This window comes from Equus caballus, chromosome 5 (assembly GCF_041296265.1).
Source record: "Equus caballus isolate H_3958 breed thoroughbred chromosome 5, TB-T2T, whole genome shotgun sequence".
In the NCBI taxonomy this organism is placed as follows: Eukaryota; Metazoa; Chordata; class Mammalia; order Perissodactyla; family Equidae; genus Equus; species Equus caballus.
This window is the reverse complement of record NC_091688.1, coordinates 29,501,779-29,519,708: the sequence shown is the minus strand read 5'-3', so window position 1 is coordinate 29,519,708 and position 17,930 is coordinate 29,501,779. Positions and strand designations below refer to the sequence as shown.

Here is a 17,930-nt window from a genome sequence, read left to right as displayed (position 1 = left end):
ATCAAATTGAAGACAGTGACTGGCACTGAGTGAGGTCAGATGGTGTCTGGTTCTTGATTCCACCCACACCTGAGAAGGGATTTCTTTTGGAACAATCCCACATGCTCCATAACAAGTCCCCAAACTGCAAGCTTCCTGCATGAATGTCTCACTCCTGGGCCCTGAAAAGCCCCATCTTTGACATATACATGTGATATTTCACACTAAATACCAAGAACCTGGAAATATTGGGGGTGAAGGACACAAGGAGTGAACTCACCAGCCACTAAAACAGAGAGAGATCTGTGAAGAGGTGAGGTCTGTTAACATCCTGGGCCCGATTCACTGATTCATGTGCCCACCACACCTCAGTTGACATGCGGTGAACGTGTGTGGGGATTAGGAAGAGGTCCCTGGACACAATGCCCAGAGGAACACTGGGGGGGCCTGGCTAAAGCCTTTTGCAGCATTGGGGTGTCCAGTGCTGGCTCACGGCAGCTCTGAACAAGCTCCCTGGGCAGGCGATGCCCAACGCAGAGGCAGCTCTGTGCTGAGCAGGTGCAGAGACCACCTCCACCAACCTAGCATCAAGACCCCAGCTACTTACAGGTATTTTTTGGGAAAGAAAGGACCCCACCTGCATCTCCACCCACCAAGGACATGAAACCAAGGTGGCTGCTGTGAGCACACCCCTTATCCACGAACCTACACACATTCTCATTTCTCCTGATGGATATATGCCATGTTTATTCATTTGTTAATTATTTACATAATATAGCCCACCTACTTTCCAAAAAGGATTTGAGGTAACATACAAATACGATTGATATTGAAATGGGTTTTTTAAAAAATTAAAATTATCTACTGGGAACAGAGAAGCAAATAACTCCCCCAAATAATAACCTGCAGCTAATATTTTAATTGTGATAGAATGTTAAATGTCACTTTGAGATGAAACAGAGAAAAGTAAAGCCCTACAAAATTGCTGTGATCACATCAAACTATGTATCAGTTATATTTCTATGTCTAGTCGGCTTTAAGAGAGAATCTATAATAAAAGAACAAAAATATATAACTCATGACAACAGAGATCAAATCAGTGACCTCATTAACGGTGTTAACATTTTTACTTTCATATATTGACTGTATCTCTTCCCTTCTGAAAAAAATTTTAGTTACCATAAAACTAAAGATGTGTAAACAAGCTAATAAAATAGAACTACAAGCTCAGAACTAGAGCAAACCAATAATGCAGATATACTAAATATAAGAGTTCATAGTTGCCTTTTGAGGGCAGGAACTACGTCATTCTCTTGCTCACCACAGTTTGATCGAATATAGTTATGATATACACTTGGCACCTGTTCCCTGTGAATGTTTGAATGAGTAAATGAATACTGTGACTGCCAGTCACATTTGCTTTTGAGCTTTCTGGTAGCTAGAGCAAAAAGGGAAACAGCCACTCTACAGATATTTTTGCAGCAGTATTAGAGTTGTGGTTGTGGATTTGTTTGAGTAAGCAAAAAATAAAGTATCTCCTTAATCCTCATAGCTCTAGATCCCTGTGCCCAAGTGGTAAACAGGGAGCCTTGCCACCCCAATCCTCAGCACAGTGTCCTGCACAAAATGAATATTTGCTGCATGAATACATTAATGAGATCATTAAAAAGAAAGATTCTTCGATGCGCCTAAAATATAATCATTTCCACATTTCTTATCCCACAAATAATTTATCTACAACCCTTTTTGAACCTTGAAGAATGGAGAAAAAATTGCCAGGAGGTTATTGAAAGCGAAGGCATTCCAGGCAGATGGCAGGGCTTGAGGGGAAGCACGAAGGGCAGAAAGCCAAGGCGAGTTGGAGCATCTCTGTGAGCATGGGGAAGGAGGGCAAGCCAGGAGGTTTCAATACCAGACCTGAGAGTTTATTACTCTGTAGGCAACAGAAAGCCTTTGAAAGCTTTGGACCTGGAGGAGTGAAATAATCAGGAGCATGGTCTAAGATGACTAAATCTGGTAGCAGTGTGGCTGATAATTCAAAGGAAGAAGAAAGGGGAGGTGGAACAGATAAACTTTATTACTCTAGTATAAATAAGAAGTCCAGGGCTTGGACCAGGGCAGGCACAGCAGAAATGAAATCAAGAGGGATGAACGTAAAAGACATGCCAGAAACCAAGTCAACAAAGCTCAGTGTCTGTTTGGTTGTGAGGTGAGAGAAAGGAAAGAGAAACAGAATCCAAGAGGTTTGGGGGAATGGTGGGACAGTAAGAGAAGCAGAAAATGTAGGAGGAAGAGCAGCGGGATGGGGTGCAATAAGAAGCTTGGTGACTTTTCAAAATGTTTGCACATCCATTATCTCATTGATTTCACATGCAAGTGGAGCAAGACCCACCCTGAACGTCAGCCTGAAAAGTACTCTGCCCCTATTTGGAGCTGCCAAGTTTCAATGACCAAATCTTTGCCTGAGATCTGGTGACAGCAGGGCACCCACCTGCAGTTGCCTTACCCACTCCAGGCAGCCCGGAGTCTTCACAAGGGCTAAGCCACCCTGTCCTGGTTCTGCGCCAGCAGCAGCTCAAAGCCGGGTAGCGCAAACACTCCGGCCTGCCATGCTTGCCAGGAACACGGATGGGTGTGCCCCAGAGTTCAGCCAGAGTCTCCCAGAACATCTGGGCAGGGTGGGGAGGGAGGAGCACATCCATCGGAGTTTTCTTTAGTGTCTCCTCTTTCTTCCCGCTGGGTAGCCAGCTTTGGTTCCACCACTGACTCACTCCCAGGCACAGGCAACTGGTTTCACCCAGGCTGCATCTCCTCCCCTGAGCGACAGGGCAGATAGAACTTCTCACCTCCTTGGAGGGCAGGGAGTTAATGAGAGGGCTCAGAGTGCACCTGGCTGAGCCTCAGCTGGATGGGTCTAGCAATCCACTGTGTAGAGAGAAGAAACACTAACCTAGTCTTGAAAAGTCAGCCCTAGAAGGGACCCCAGGGGCTCAGCTCGTCCAAGCTCGCAATGCATAGAGGACGGGGCCTCCAGTCTGTAGCCTCTGCTGCTCCATGCTGTCACCACTGGTTTTCAGACATACATGTTGGGTCCTCTGATGGATTCCCCTGTCCCTAGAAAAGTCCAAATTTCTCCTCACAAACTGGCCCAAACCGACTTTTCTAGCCTCGTCTCCCCTACTCCCGTTCTCTCCTCTCCCTCTCCCCCTCAGCTCCTCTCGCCCATGACTCAGACATTGCCCAGCCATTCCCCCCCCCGCCCCCCCCATACACCCCCTGGGCTTGAGGACAGCCTGTGTCCTCAGCCAGGAGTCCTCTTTCTTCTCTGGCCTGTTGAATACCTACCTCTTATGCTCTCAGACAGGTAATTAGCACTTCCTCTAGGTCTCTTCGCAGGCTGTTCAGCATTTATCACATGATATTACCAGCTTTTCTTTCGATGCCTGCCTCCTTCACTGGAAACACACACATCTGTGTCTTACGGAGCTTTGTGTCCTCAAAGCCTGGCAGGGTCAGCCCTGCTGACAGGTGGGAGGAAAGAAGGGAAAAGACAGATGCTGATAGGGTTCAAAAGCCGGGGAATAAAAACGGATGCAGTGGAATCACCCTCCAGCCTCCGCTTCTCCCCGACATCGATCAGGTATTCGGTTCTTGCGTATCCTTCCAGAGTTTCTTTACGCACATTGAAGAAAACACAAATATGGATCCTTAACTCCTCTCTTTGTAACCCAAAAGGTAACACCTCTCTAAACTTTTTTTTCCACAAAAAGCCATTTTAAGTCCTTCAAAGTTCCTCATATTTCATCCTGTCTCCATCTAAATCTCCAACTAGTAGGTTTAAATATCCATGAAACAAAATCACACATTTAACATAAGTTACAGGACAGGTACACAGAATTGAGTTCCTGGAAACCACGTGACAATCACATTGTCATTAAACCTGTCATATTTTCGGTGCATTGAAGGGGCACGTTGTTTAAAGATATCCACGAGAGATTCTTCTTATCAATGAGGAAATGGTACACTACGCTGCTCCTCAAACCATCTATTAGCTTCAGCTTTGTTAATTAACACACCTCAATTTGTCAGAACCCAGTAAAACAGATTTAAATTAGAATGAGGTTCTCTGTTTAGTTAGGAAAAGGGTGATATTTAGAGCCAGAGTCTCTCCCACAGAAACCACCCCCAAACGTGTAAAACAGAGAGCTGAGAGCTCAGGCTGACCCCATGGCCTGTGGGATCCCAGGAGCCAGAGCCTGTGGGTACACAGTTACTTCCAGGGAATCACAAGGCCGTGCAGAAGCCGCTTCAATGACTTTAGCTCACAATGGCACCACCCAATGACTTGAACTGTTGAAGGCTGTCAGTCAAGGGTCCATCAACTCTAGCCATGGGTCCAACCCAGCCCATTGCTTGTTTTTATAAGGCCTGCTAGCTAAGAATGGTTTTTACATTTTTAAATAATTTCAAAAAATTAAAAGGAGAATAATATTTCATGACATGAAATTCCAATTTCAGTGTCCCTCATAAAGTTGTATCAGAACACAACCTGCTCTTTCATTTGATTACTATCTATGGTGGCCTTCGCCTTGCAACAGCAGAGTTGAGTACTTGAGACAGAGGTGGTTTGGTCACAAGCCCAAAGTATTTACTATCCAGCCCTTTACAGAAAAAGTTTGCTGACCTCTGTTCTAAAGGATACGCCAAGACCTGAAGCAGATGTCTAGATGAGATGAGTTTGTCTCTTTCAGCCTTGACTGTCTGTACCTCAAATAGGCCTTTAGGTTCTTCGAGTGGCAGATCTAGACCTCAGCGATGAGACATTTATTCCATTTGAAGAAAAGCATCATCTCCCTGACCCAGTGCTGAGAGCTCCCTTATCTGCATCAGAGGATCAAATTGACCTTTCCCAGCCGGTCATTCCTGGAGTTCAAGGAGGGCAGGTGCAGTCAGCTGGCCAACTACAGGTCATATTACCTTCCTGCAGAACTGCAGGTTTCCACAAGAGGGCAGCAGCTCCCCTGTTTGCAGTTCCCAGCCTTGGAGGGCAGCCCCCAGAGACCTCAGTGCCTTGCCAGCCTCCACAGAACTTTCTCTAGATTGGAGCCCTCTTACTCTACAGGAACCCACATAAGTCTCCTGGTCCCTAGCAGTCAGTCTGATATCTTAGCGGTTGATCATCAAACTGTTAGTCTTGAAGTGTCAGCAATAGAAAAAGGAAATGAAAAAAATACTGGTTGAGTCCCTCTCACCTCTCCTTGCCCACTCCGAACGCCCGTTCTGCTATTCCAGTCATGCATACTGTCCCAGTTTTTAAGCTGTGGTCTCTCAGTTCTAAACACACCCTAGTGATGCTGGGGCTAGAACCCTGCAAGCCGAATTATTGTTTTTCCTGGTGATTCCACGTCAGGCTCTGCGAGATCAGAGTGGAGGAAGAAGGGACTAAGTTCCTCCTAGAAGTTCGCTTCTTTGGGCTTCCTTACTGCTACCTGTTGCTCTGAGGGACACCCCAGCAATGCTTCTTGACCCCAGTCGTAGCAAGGCCTTTCCTGATAGCAGCTGAACCCAGTCTGCATCTTCCCCATCACTGCAGAGCTGGCTCTCAGGTGCCCACCTCAGAGACACTTGCACGAGCTGGCCATGCGCCACGCTCAGAGGGCTGGGTCCCAGGGCCACCAGGCTCTCCTCCAAAGTCCTCATTTTTATAATTCCAACTGCTTCCCTTTGTTCCCCCGAGCCAACAATGGTAGGTCTCCTGCAATTTATGAAAACTTAGTGTTGTCTTCTTGCCTTTTCAGTGACCTAATTAACAATGTTATGCCTACTTAACGAGGCTTTATATTAAATTCTCTCTGTTCAATTAACGAGGGTGGCTTCTGCTTCCTAACTAGACTCAGACTAAAACTTAACTCTTTTCATGTCTACAAATGCCTACTGTGCACCTACATGCTAAAGACACTGGGATTGAAGCTGAGGACGGGCACCACCACGGTCTCAGGTCTCATATTCTTGAGGCCCTCTGCTCGGCCTCTGACCCTAGCTCTCTCTGGCCTTGTCCAGCAGGGCAGCTCCAAGACTGCCCGTTGGAGGCGAGGGATGAAGAATGCAGCCTAGCCTGCCTTTGTCCCTCTTGCCAACTCTCACCAAGCCCACCCAACCCCACCATCCAAAGGAACCCAGAAAAATAAAAGTACCCAATGCACCACAATGGCCTGGTGAGATGGTCAAAGTCTCACAGATCTTTGAAACTGTTTCTGCTCTGGTAGACAGTCCTAATTCTCAGACATGACTCCTTCCAGGCAGTGCCAAAATAGGGAAAAGAGAAAGAAGCCCCCTTGGGCACAAGAGAAGGGGGCATAGAGCTCCCTACGCGGCTGGAACCTGATAAAAATGCCCGGTAGTTACCACTTAAGAAAGACCGAATTGCAAGAAAGAAGGGGCTTAACGACAGGAGCAGAATGTGCAGCTGGTGGGATCTCAATAAAAATTCTTTTCCGGTGAATAAAAATTAAAAATGCTCATCGGTAGATGTGGATCAGAGAGAGGGGAAGAGTGGGAAGAGAAGGGTGGCAAGGGCTGCGGAGGGACACAGGGAGGTCGATGGTCCACGTGTCTGCTCAAAACCAAGCTGGAGGCTGCAGACCAGCACCACCACGCAGTCAAACCGTCTCTTCAGGAGCCACTGAAAGGACAAACGATGCTGTCTATGGCATTTAGAAAACAGAAACTCTTCAGCAGTCATCACTGGGAAGCACAAACACAACCAGTTTCTTGACTGGAGCTCCTTTTGATGAAGTCTTTGCCCATCCTTTCCCAGAAGGCCACCGACCATTGCGGTGAGCTCGAGCGCCCTCTGGTGGCAGGTCGCTGCAAAGGCATGAAGGCCAGGTTCCCAGCCTCCATGCCCACTTGAGTGCCCCCCCAGCCTTCAAAGTTACATTACCCAAATCTTTATGTTCTCTTTCCACACTCCTATGGGGTTCAACAAATTTCAGCATCCTCATCTCTGTCTCCTTTCTGATTTTTCTATCCAGCTCTTTCTCCATTTGGCCGCTGCCCTGCTTGACCCCCCTCAGCCCCCTTTTAGTTTGAAGGCTACCTACTCAACCCAGCCAAGCCTCGGCTTCTCAAACAACCAGAAGTAGCTCCTGGGTCGCTGGTGGAAGTGACTGTATTCATTTGAGGGGTGGGGTGGGATGGGGAAGGCGAATCTCTTCCAGCTTGCAGGCTTTCTGGTTTTGGAGGCGTGTAAGAGAACCACCCCCAGGGACTACAGCATGGAAACTACATTGCGCCAGTCATTCCAGGCCCACTCTTCCTGCTGACCTCAGGCTCCCAGAGCCCAGGGCCAGAGGAACCACCTCTTCTGGGGACCAGGGAATATGGCTCTGAAGGGCTGTGTCCCTGGATAAACACAGCCCACTCCTAGCCAACTTAGAAATGGATTGCTGTTTCAAGAATTCACTTCATTTCCTAATGAACAATAAGAATTTAAATCCCTTGCTTTAGCCTCCTTCTCAAGAAATTTGGGGGAATGCAAGTAGGTTTCCAGTGCCTCTCTGACCTTCCTCTGCCATCTTTCCTCGCTCTTCACTCCAGCTGTCAAAGCCGGGTGCAGGTGCGTGAGGAGGCCAGATCAAGGTCGGGTGGACACGGTCAGGGCAAAAGGGCAGGAATCATTATTGATACTATCTCCCCAGCTCTTGTTCCAGGGTCACTAACAAGGAGACCTCTTGGAAACCTGAATGTAAGACAAATGCCTTCTCTCGAGATGGTCCTACTTCCACGATGGCAAATATGAGGACCCCATGTCATCCTGCCCCACCCCCCACACACATGCACTCCCATGGATGACACGATTGATCACAGCAGTGAGCTGAGAGGCAGTTCAGATTCCTGCTCCACAGCGAGCTCCAAAAAGCCACTTCAAATCAGTTGGATTTGACACATGAGATAAAACCTTCTTGCCAATCCTGGCCTATTTTAAAACAAAAATGTAAACATAAATATGTGATTTATTGTCATCTGGAATATTCGCTATTCCAAGGCTGAGTTCCAAATCTGCTTAACCACGGCCTTGTAAATATCTCAAATCCCTCCCTGCCTTTTAAAAATTTGGGTATCTTAGTTCCTTCAATGTGTTCTTGAACATGACCTCACCTCAGGGCCTTTGCGCTTGCTTCCCTATTGCAGCTTCTGCTCTTCCCCTATTACCACTGTGTCTCAGGCCTTTTCTTCTTTAGGTCTCTGTTCAATTATTGCTTTGTCAGAGAAGGCGTCCCCAGACCTCTCTAGATAAACAGGCATTCTCTACCTCCCTCCTCCCTCTGTGTCCGCTTACCCAGTTTTTCTTCATAGCATTTATCCCCACCGGATTTATTATTTGGTTATTTACGAGTCGACTGTCTGTTTCTCCTGCTAGAAGGTAAGATCCATGACAGCAGGAGCTGTTTTGCTTATTGCTGTTTCCACAATGCCCCCAGTGGGCCATTGATAAGTACCTGCTTCATGAATGAATAAATGAGTCCATTAATAAATGAATGAAGAAGTTCATAAAGGGGAAATTCACTCTGAAAGGGAACCAGCTGCTCTCCGCATGGAGTGGCTTGCAACAGAAGCAAGAGGCAGAAAGTGGACGTCCCTGCACTGCATTACCATTTACTTTGGACAATTTAATTGTAAATATAAATATTCCTATTCCCTTTTACTGAAACAAACACCAAGATGAACTGTATATACAAACATACAAAAAGTACATCCTCAACACGTAGAAATTCCTCACTAACTCAGACTAATTGGAAATAAGATAAAAGTGAATGACTGGAAAGTCCAGACTATTAAAATTGTTAATAAAATACACTTTTATTATTTTCAAATTGAGCGGCATTCTCCTTATTCAGCATTCGGACACTCAATATCTCAATTCAGTTCAACTGCCAAGAAAAGCCACAAACCCAGAAGTAATCAAAGAGTCCTTCAGGCATCAGCAGCAATGAAAATATCCCAAAATAGCCAAAAGCAGGAAATTTGCTGAAATTTGTTTATTTTGTTAACCAAAAGAGAGTGGGACTCTAGTTGACTGTCAATGACTATAAAAGTGAAACTCTGCCAACATCCAAGTCAAGGAGAACAGGAGGAAACACATATAATAAGAGTAATAATAATAATATCAAACATCACAGTAACAGCTAATATTTATTGAGCATTTACTACATGGCAGGCCTGACCTCGACTGCTTTACATGATGCATGATGATAATGACTTACGTAATCCATGTAACAATCTAATCAGGTCGGTACTGTTATTATTCCCATTTTACAGATAAGGACACTGAGGCACGGAGACTAAAATAATGAAGGAGAAAAACAGAGAACAAGGAATCAAATTTTAGACAGCTATGATGACAGAAGTAGAAATGACAGCAAATACAATGTCGATCAAAGGACAGGATGATGGAGCACAGAGGTGGCCAAGAGGGAAGAGAAATCAAATATATCAACTACAGAAAGCTCAGCGTCGGGACTCCTCGGTGACTCTGAGGGGACCACCGTTCTGTTGGACAGGTCAGTAACGTGTCTCTAAGAGAACCCTCTCCCATAAACCCTCCAGAGTGATTACTAAAACAAGAGGGTTCAGTTTGTTTGGATTTTCGTAAAGCAATTATCCAGAACATCACTTGTCTAGAATTCCTCATCTAGATGTGTTAACAAATCAAGTTATTGTAGGAGCTCCTTTAAATTTTTGCATTGTTGTAACCAGCACATTCATACTTTGCAAAGAATATTTTTTAAATGCCTTGAATGTTGCTTGTTCTCAAGTACTTTAAGCAAACCCCCATGATTTCGTTCTCACTATTCACCTACATTTCGTTCTCTTTTTTCAGTGTGAATGTGGATTTCACACTGGAACATTCCTGCATGATCACCAAGTCTGAATGCAGTAGACCCTGCGCCTGTGTAAGTGTATATTTCTCCTTCAAACCTGGGCCGACTGTAATCCTCTGACAATGGCTGATATCTGGTCTGCAAGCAGGAACCACACACAAAAGTGAGTTTCCTCTTGGCTCTGGAGAAAGAAGGGGCAGGAGCAGGTGGTCATTTAGAGGGTATGTGAAATCTGTCAATGCTCAGCCTGGAATCATAAGCAGGACGAGTGAAATTTCTAGGTTGCCATGGTTCTCTCCAAGCTGTTCATGCAGAGCCAGTGGGATGCCCAAGCTAGAATTCCTGGGAAATGTCCTAACTTACCCCTAAAAGAAGCCCTCTTCTGGTCCACGGGATATTGGACATTCTTGTCCAGGACTGATTTTTCCTCCAGGTTTCATTGAGTAACTTATGAGGCAGCTCTCAGTAATTATTTCCATTTACAAATTGGTCTCACTTGTTCCGCTAATTTATAGTGTGGTCCCAAAGTACCCCACGTAAGCCAAGACCCACATTCACACATGCCACAGGGACTTCAACCTCAGGGCAGAACCCAAGCCTAAAATGCATCCATTTGCTCCTGGAGGACATGGTCAGAGCAAGTGATGTCTGTGGTAGGACCAGGTCTCTAACGCTGCAGGAGCCCGGCTCAGCCTCAGCTATTTCAGGGGCACTGGAGAGGGTCATAAGCCAGGACTTGGGATGGGTCCTCCACCATCACCACTCCAGTGGAGCTCAATCTAGTCATGGATATTCAAAGTCTTGGTGGCTTCATGGTCCCCATAGGCACTAACGTTTTCTAGAGGTTTGTATTCCTTTTTCCAACCCTATTCCCCTTCAAGGATGGAACTTGGGGTGTCACTGCCCCTTCCAGTGGCAGCTGACATTCTCCCTCAAATCTTCTGGTACTCTGCAGGTGACCCAGCAGAGTCCAGGGAACCTAGTTCACACCCCAGAGCACTGCTGACTCCACTGTGGACCCCCAAATTATTTCAACCTCCAAAAGGCAGAGCCAAATGAAGTCTCGTATTGAAGTGTCGGTTTAGAGCTCACGTTGGTGAGGTTTTGCACCCCTCCAATACTTTTGCCAATGATCTTGATCACTTCAGGTTAACAAGGGTTAAACTTTGAGTAGCACAACTTAGGATGGATTTTTTCCCCCTTCCATTTACTTTTCTGCGAATGAGAATTGTTCATGTACATCCATTACTTTCAGAAAGAAAAAAGTCTTTCCTTAATCAAAAGAAAGATATAGAGCTTAGATTTGATATCAACAGATTTTCTATTTTAAAGTTTAAAAGTTTTTAATAGCTCATTCCAAGTTTGTGTTGTTTGAGTTATTCATATTTGACAAAATTAACTCATGTACTTGGATGATACATGATCCAGCTCTGTGCACGTCTGTCATCAGACTTGCTCCCCTCCGTCCACCTGAGAGGGAGAGGAGCACCATCTCTCCCTTCCGGGCTGGCTGTCAGTCAGGGCAAAGCACACAGCCCTCAGACTCAGCGTGTTCCCTCAGCAAAGCTCCTGGTGGGAAATTTTATAAATTCACATTTTCCCTCACCCTGAGAGATGCACAAAGGCCAGACACAGTCGTTTTGGTTTTTCAGGTGAGAAAACCCAGCTACTGGGAGTGAAATCCCCTTGGATTTCCCAGTTACATGAAGTACTGACAGCGCATTTCATGTTCCATCTTTTAAGACAGATCCCCTGGGCTGTGATCATCTGATAGATTTCCCCAACTCCCTCTAGAGTCATCCTGGGCGACCTCCATCAGCCTGACAGGAGAGGGATGAAAAACATATTTCATGAATTCTTACCAGTTAATCACCTTCCAAAATGAAGTCACTCAAATTCATCACAAGATAAGCCTGGCAACAGTTAGATTTTATTTCCTTTGGAGTCAACCCCACTAGTAAAAATCTCACTATTGTTGTTCTTACCTGAAGTTGCTGAGATGTTGCAGCCATCCAGGGGGCTGAAAGGAGAGAAGAAAGGACAGGCGAGGGTATCATTTAGGTAAAAGGTCCTCTCATCCACCCACCTCCGCGGTGAGCCACACCCTCACTGTAATCACTGGCCATGCCCACCCGCCCCTTCTGTATCAGATGGTCCTGGGGCACTTTCTGTGGCTCCGAATGCTGCTGCCCAAAGGACTGCAAGATTGCCTCATGCCAGCCGCTGCCCTCCAGCAGCCAGAGACTGCTGGGGGAGACAGCCAAGGAAAGCAGAGGTTTCAGGACAGTGCAGTGGGTGCTTTGAGATAGACACAGGTGTGGTGGGAGCACAGGGCGACGCCTTTAAGTAAGACCCAGCCAGGTATGTTTTCAAGTCATTCCAAAGCGGCATGGAATGACACCCTCAAAAAAAGTGGTTGTGAGGGGCCAGCCCTGTGGCCGGTAGTTCAGTTCATATACTCCAGTTCAGTGGCCAAGGTTCATGGGTTTGGATCCCAGGTGGACATACCACCCCTCCTCAAGCCATGCTGGGGCGACATCCCACATAAAGTGGAGGAAGATCAGCAACAGATGTTAGCGCAGGGCCAATCTTCCTCACAAAAAAGAAAGTGAAACGTGGCTTTGCCTTCTAGCATTTTGCTAGAATTTTTCCTTGGTATTATATCTCCATTTTTCAATTGTCCTATATGTCAATTGAACTAAATTTTATAAGCCTATTAGGCAAGGATTTCTAATTTTATGGGTTTTTTATGGTGCTTTGCATTTTCTTGTTTTTTAAAACATGAAATAATTTATTTCTGCTGGCCCATAATATTGATGGCATAAATAATCAGTGGAAAACACCATCATAAAACATTCTAAGACATCAGAACATAGCCCATGGTCAGGAGAAGCAGCACAGCATTCCAAGAACCCATGACAAGAAAACCGCCAGTTGCATGCCTCCTGTTAGCTTTAAAGGTAGTACTTGAGCACATTCATACTAATAATTAATAACATTAAATGCTAGTACTTGTTTAAGACATATTACAGTACTCATTCTGCTGAAAAGTCTTTCTGCACGTGAGTTTGACAAAGACCCAGTAAGTAGGGTGGATTCTATGACTCAGATTTTACAGATCTGGAAACTAAGGCTTGGAGAGGTTGATTGCCTTTGGTCGGCTGAGGCCAGCCCGGCCCGCTCCCTTTTGCCCACCGTGGCCCGTTTGTAGGGCTCCGGTGCCGGCAGCCCAGCTCCTCCGAAGGCTGCAGGGAGGAGCCCCTCCCGCAGAGGGCAGGCGCTGGCGGGGCTGGGCGCTCGGAGGGCGCGCGGCCCGCCCAGCCCTTAGCACGCGGCGTTAGATAATCTCAGGGACAGCCAAGGCGCTTTGCCTGCCAAACCACAGGGAGGGACGAGGCCGGCGGAGGGAGGGGGCTGGGAACTGTTTGTTGTTGCTTTTTCTGAATTAAAAGAAAACAGAGGAACAGAGCGAGGGAGGGAGCAAAGTTCAAGGGAGAATCTGGTACGTCACCTTGGGCAGACCCCTGGACCGCTTCCAGAACTCTCTCTTGGAAAGGGTGAGGCTGCCGAGTGCGCGATGAGTGCTTAGTGAGAATTCATTGTGGATGATGGATGACTGGCCTGGAATCCTTCCACACCACAAATTTGTTCCTCTGTACACCCAGGCAACCAAGAAGCCAAAAGAGGTGGGGGGATTGGGGTGTGCTTCAACTGCAGCCTCAACTCTGCTGCTGGCACCGGCGCCTCCCCCGCTCTCACACCGCCCTCCCGCATCGTCTTTGACTCTACTTCCTTTCCCTGCTCGCCCGCCCCGGTGCTCCCTGGAAGCAGAGCTCGCATTTACCTTTCCTCTCAAATGTGCGCTGTCACAGCCTCCGTGCAAGCCCAGCCTCCCCAGGCAGAGATCAGTGAAGTGTCTTCTGGCTGGAACAAGCGAGGGCAGCCTCCCTGCCTCCCTGTCTCCAGCCTCCTCCCTCTGCTGCTCCCCTGCCCCAGCCATCCATTGGCACAGCTGCCAGAATGGCGTTTCTGGTCCCTGGTTTTGATCCTGTAACATCCCCACTCCCGAAGACCGGAGTGAGTCCCAAGTGCCCTTATGTGTCAGATGTCAATTTCTCACCGTGAGCATTCAGATCCTCCTCCATGCCCACCCTCCGGCACGCACCCCTCCCCCCCCCCCAAGTCTTGCCAGCCCCAGCTCAGCGGCCTTCTCTCTAAATTCTTCCAATGCAAAACTTCTGCTCAGATTATGCAAAGCTTAATAGCCACTCCCTCCCCTCCCCCACCTCTTAGTCATTCAGCAAATATTCGTTGAGCATCTGTAAAGCGCCAGGCCCTGGACTCTGGGCTGCAGATACAGTAAGGAAGGAGAAGAAAATCATCTCCACCCTCACAGACTGTACTGTCAAGTGAGGAAGACAGTTAGACAGGAAATGAAATTTTCCTGTTCCCAATTGCCACTGAAACATCATAGCTCATATTTAAACCTGAACCCAACTATGCAAAATAAACCAATAAACAGACCACGCACAGATGAAAGACTGAAAGGAAATACACTAGAATGGTTGTCCCTGGACAGCTAAGTATTGAGATATCAGGATAACTCTTTCCTTCCTACTACTTTTAGGTTGTTTCTAAAATTTCACTACTGGTCAGGGATTAATTTTATAATAAAAAGCAAACTGTTTCATAATATTTCTTACATTTTTCTGATTTAAAAAGCCATGCCATTTCTTTTAAGGAAAGTTTGAGACTACGGAAAGCATGAATAAAAAAACAAACATCATCTACAATTTCAATATTAACACGCAACACATATCATTTTATTTTATAAGCACCTAACCACTGCCATATTTTTTCATGAAATTAGGCTCACATTGCACACAATATTTCATAACCTATTTTTTACTTAATATATGATAAATGGTTTTCCATGGCATCAAAGTATTCTATAACATCATTTTTCATGTCTCCATAATCTTTGGCTTATGAATCGTAATTGGTTTAATCAACCCATATACAGAAATCATTGTGTTTGTCCCTAAAGAGGGAGAAACTTGTGGAGGTTGGGAATCAGCTTTTGAATCACTCAAATCTGGATTCAAATCCTGGCTATACCACTTGCTTATGATAACTAAGCAAATTTACTACATTTTCCTAGGTCCTTTTTTCTCACACACAACATGGTGATAAAAGTATTTTCCATAGAAGGGTATTGTGAGAACAAAATACCACAATACGTTGAAACTGTTCTGGCCATGCCTGGCACATAGAACTCAACTAATGGTAGTTGTTAGCCCTGACTATGTACTTGGAATATATTCCTAGAAGTAGGACTTTTGGATGAAAGGGTTTGACCATTTTGAAGTATTTTGAGGCATATTGCCAAATTGCACTTTTAAAAGAAAAGGTGCGTAAATTTCGTTTAAAAGGAGACAGAGAAATTTGTAAAAATCAAACTTGCATTGAGCCCGATGTGCCAATGCTGTAAGGGGCTCATTCAGGGCCACAGATGTGGGCGATACCCTCCCTACCCTCAGATGTGATAATCCAACTGTTCACCAGCCATCTTTCCACCAGAGCCAGTCCCTCCCTCTTCTAAAAGTGTCTCCTCCATGGAGTATGTCCAGAGCGATCCTCTACAACTTAATCCTGGGAACCTCTCTTTGAAACCCTTCTCTACTGAAAACTTCAGGTGCCTCTTCCCTTTGCATTGCTTCAGGCTTTTGCAATCTCTGCCACATGCTCCCACCATCCCCTCCATCAACCGGTAAACTTCTGAAGGTCGAGGACCAAGGCTAAGCCATGAAGTTAAAATGGCTTTTAGTTCCTTCGTTAGCCGTTTGCTATTTTGTAAGACAATAAGCTGTCCTCAAGTCAGAAGTTTCCAGGCAGATCTGAGACATGGGAACGCCGTGCTGAAAGATGCCACTTTGCAGGTGAGAAAACTGGGACTCCAGCAGGGGCTGTGGCCCTGCAATAGAGCCCTCTCTATTGACACTCCCTGTCACTCCACGTTCCTCCTGCCATTGAGCCGCCCCCCACCAGTTTGCATGTTTTATTGCTCAGTCTAAGCCCAGTGTTATCCACCACGCTATCTCAATTTGAAAAATCTTGCCCTTGACTCTTGCTTTCACGCAGCCCGCTGCCCTGTTATCTATCCAGATCATTTCTGCATTTGGACCCCACACTCCCACCCACCACGCTTCCTTGAACTGGGGGAGATAACAGAATCTGTGCCCACCCCGGCATTCCTGCACATCCCGACATGAAAGCAGTTGTGAAACATGCAGAATCCTCCCCGATTTCTTTCTTTTTACCTTACATCCCTTCTGCTTTGATGTCAGGAGAATACTTAAAAGAAAAGAGTCTAATGTGACCTACTCCCCTGGAATGCCAAGAAAAACAATTACTGGGGCGAGGGTGTGCAGCGAGCAGATGGTGGACGTGGATGAGCTGGGCAAGGAGGGGTGTGTTTTCTGAACTCCTGTTCCACCTCAGGGCTGACCAGTAGGAATTTTTGCTGGAATTTCCCAGAGCCCCCTCCACATACCAAGTTCCAGGGTCCCACAATCCATTCCAAACAGGGAGAGGGTCCTTTCTTTCTCTCAAATCCCTCAGGCTCTTAGCAGGAATCATTAAGAGCCCCAGAAACTTCCCAAAAATGAAGTCGATTCAAAACTCCTAAGAATTGTAAGGCTGGCTGGTGAGGTGGGGTGCATAGAAGTGAGTAGGTTGGGAAGGAGGATCTACCCTCTTCCCAGGCCAGCTACAGAGTGATGCTCAGTTCCCTCGGAGCCTCATCATGGAGCTCGGTTCTGTCCTGCCCAGACCCCCAGAGCCTGGGATAACCAGCATCTCCCCAGTTACAGAACGGATTAGTGCAACCATGCTCCTTTGTACAGCAGCGTGGTGGTATAGGTGATGAAGACCAGTGTGGGCTTTGAAAAGGGCTGTACTGTGGTGCGTCAGAATTTGACCCTTACCTTGGATGACAAGGCCCATCTTGATGTGGCCCTTCGTCTCCTGCCTCTCATCCTCTTGCTCACCAGGTCCCCAGGTCACTGCCACTTTCTCACTGCTCCTCAAACAAGCCAAGTTCCTTCCTGCCTCAGGGCCTTTACACTTGCTGTTACCCTTGTCTGTATAGCATGCTTAACCTGGCTCCTCTAATATGTATCAACACGCACAAAACAGGATGGTCTATAACCAGCCCTGCCCGTGGACATTGCTACTTACATACACACACATGCACACACACATGTACACATCCTCTGAATGGAATATTCTGGCATATCTTAGCATAACTTACCCCTTCTCTTCATTCATGTTTCTGAATAGTTGTTTCCTCTTCAGAAAATTCTTTCCTGACCATTATCTAAAATAGCAATCCCCCTCTCCGACGCACTTCATCCCCTCTCTCCTTACCTGGCGTTATTTTCATCATATACTCCACCTAAAATAGAATTCTTTACTCATGGGTTTCCTTGCTTGTTTTTCAATTCCTTCCCCGGAATGTAAACTCCATGAGCGCAGGAAATGGTTTTACTCATGGCTGAATCTTGAAACCTAGAATCAAACCTGACTCATAGCAGGAGCTGAATGTAATTTGCATATATAATCAGTCACTTAAAGAACTTCCAGGTGTGTTTCTGGTTCCTAGGGGAGGATTTTATGTAAACTGGGAGAGGCTCAGTTGCTGAATCTCTCCCCTCTTCCCCCTGAGCTCTTTGATTTTATTTTAATGGATCAGTGTTTCAGTGGACCTGTTGCCTGAGCAGCTTCTGCAGAGCTGGGACACCCCCAAAATCCAGGGCTCCCCCAGTGAGAATGGTGAAGATGCTTCTGGAGGAGGTTGGCTGAAACAGAACTCTTTGCAAATGACTGCCCAGGGACCCAGAATGTAAACTTACACCCCCAAGCCAAAAGCATGATATATCTTTTGCAAGTCATACCTCAAATTCCACTGTTTACGGAGGAAGTACTATTGCTGACAGGCATAAGCCATTTAGAAATATGACAGGAGTTATGAACCCTGAGAGAAGGAACAATCCTTGAACTGGAAGG

At 46.3% G+C, this 17,930-nt stretch overlaps 1 long non-coding RNA gene across 1 annotated transcript; it reads right to left on the bottom strand.

The window, feature by feature from the left end:
• Window positions 1-698: 698 nt before the first annotated feature.
• Window positions 699-14,086, bottom strand: LOC138924043 (uncharacterized). The gene is made up of 4 exons (XR_011438598.1): window positions 13,708-14,086; window positions 11,849-11,883; window positions 3,325-3,497; window positions 699-3,093 (listed from the first exon to the last, which is right to left on the bottom strand). It is a non-coding gene; the product is annotated as an uncharacterized lncRNA (long non-coding RNA).
• Between the last annotated feature and the right edge of the window lie 3,844 nt (window positions 14,087-17,930).